This window comes from Sorex araneus, chromosome 1 (genome assembly GCF_027595985.1).
Source record: "Sorex araneus isolate mSorAra2 chromosome 1, mSorAra2.pri, whole genome shotgun sequence".
Taxonomy (NCBI): Eukaryota; Metazoa; Chordata; class Mammalia; order Eulipotyphla; family Soricidae; genus Sorex; species Sorex araneus.
Window position 1 is genome coordinate 245,978,442 of NC_073302.1, and position 2,193 is coordinate 245,980,634.

A 2,193-nucleotide genomic window follows, 5' to 3' on the forward strand; every position below is an offset into this window, starting at 1 on the left:
AAAGAAAGAAAGAAGAAGAGAAGGAAGGAAGGAAGGAAGGAAGGAAGGAAGGAAGGAAGGAAGGAAGGAAGGAAGGAAGGAAGGAAGGAAGGAAGGAAGGAAGGAAGGAAGGAAGGAAGGAAGGAAGGAAAACTGATCCTACTGGAATTATAATGATGACTACATTTTCAATTGAAAATAACATTTAACTTGAAAACACATTTAAAACCTTAAACTGGGGACCCTCTGCTCCTAAAGACTATGATTCGAGAGGTCTTCTAACTCATTTTGGCACCCAGAGCAGCTTCTTACAGAAATGCTTCTAGACTGTGAACTGAGCTAAAATATCAGAAATCCAAAACTGCGCGGCTGCAACAGCAGCCGAGCGAGCTCATAGAGTCTTCATTTTCAGCAATGAAAACAAATTATTAAATGATGCCCTTTTCAGCAGGCCTGATTGTTGGGGGGAAATTCCAAACAATAATAGTGAGTTCTCTATTGAAATATTGAATGTATTCAAAGTATAGAGAGAATAAAGTGAAGATCATTAGCTACTTAGGTGGGGGGTAGGAGGGGTGTATATTGGGGTTCTTGGTGGTGGAACATGTGCACTGGTGAAGGGATGGGGGTTTAATCATTATATGACTGAGACTTAAACCTGAAAGCTTTGTATTTTTTTCACGGTGATTCAATAAAATAAAAATTAAAAATTAAATAAAATAAAACCTTAAACTGAACACCATAGTCAATCCTAGCCTAAGGTATGTTCAGATTATGTACATTAGCCTACAGTTGGGCAATTTGGTATTCTGATCTTTTTCCATACTACCCATTCATTCCCTCACCATGCTGGCCTGTGGCAGGCACACAATCACATGGGGAAGCTAAGAATGCTCTCTGATTCACTGATATTTCTTGGATATTGTGTTTTGTGCTATGTACCTCACCTTTTCTTCAAAAATACTGTTTCAGGCTGGAGCAATGGCACAGTGGGTAGGGCGTTTGCCTTGCACGAAGCCAGACCTGAGTTCGATTCCAAGCATCCCATATGGTCCCCTGAGCACTGCCAGGGGTAATTCCTGAATGCAGAGCCAGGAATGACCCTTCTGCATCGCCAGGTGTGACCCAAAAAGAAAAAAAAATACTGTGGGTAAAATTCCTGAGTTGCATGTGGCCAGCCGAGTTCGATCCCTGGCATTCCATATGACTCCTGAACACCACTAGAAATGATTCCTAGGTGTGGAGCCAGGAATAACCCCCGAGCATCGCCAGGTGAGACTCCCCAAAGATTAATTAATTCATTAGGTTTTTAATAGTTTATTTAATTCCCATTGTTTTCACACTACTATATGGTTTAAAAAATTTTTATGTTGTAAAGCATCATATTATAAATACTGCTTAAGTGTCTACAATAAGGTAAAATATTTTAATAAAAATTTCTAAGGATATTCTTTCCGCCATCACCCCGTGCCGCCGCCGTGGTGCGCATGAACGTCCTGGCCGACGCGCTCAAGAGCATCAACAATTCCGGGAAGCGCTGCAAGCGCCAGGTGCTCATCTGGCCGTGCTCCAAGGTCATCGTCAGGTTCCTCACCGTCATGATGAAGCACGGTTACATCGGCGAGTTTGAAATCATCGATGATCACCGCGCCGGGAAGATTGTCGTGAACCTTACAGGCAGGTTGAACAAGTGCGGCGTGATCAGCCCCAGATTTGAAATGCAGCTCAAAGATCTAGAAAAGTGACAGAACAACCTGCTCCCATCCCGTCAGTTCGGTTTCATTGTACTGACAACCTCAGCTGGCATCATGGACCATGAAGAAGCAAAATGGAAACACACAGGAGGGAAAATCCTGAAATTCTTTGTCTAGGGATGTAAAACTGAGCAAATAAAAAGCCTCACTGGAAAAAAATTTCTAGGGATTAAAAATAACATCTGATTAGGTATAGAACATTCAATATAAATAAAAATTATTCATTATTGAAACTGTGGACTGGAGCAATAGCACAGCGGGTAGGGCATTTGACTTGCACGCAGCCAACCCGGGTTCAATCTTTCCATCCCTCTCAGAGAGCCCGGCAAGCTACAAGAGTATTCTGCCCGCATGGCAGAGCCTGGCAAGCTACCCGTGGCATATTCGATATGCCAAAAACAGTAACAACAAGTTTCACAATGGAGCCATTACTGGTGCCTGCTTGAGCAAATCAATGAGC

The 2,193-nt window shown here is 42.7% G+C and overlaps 1 pseudogene; it reads left to right on the forward strand.

Moving 5' to 3' along the window:
- Window positions 1-1,454: 1,454 nt before the first annotated feature.
- Window positions 1,455-1,850, forward strand: LOC101550834 (40S ribosomal protein S15a-like; annotated as a pseudogene).
- Window positions 1,851-2,193: the final 343 nt, after the last annotated feature.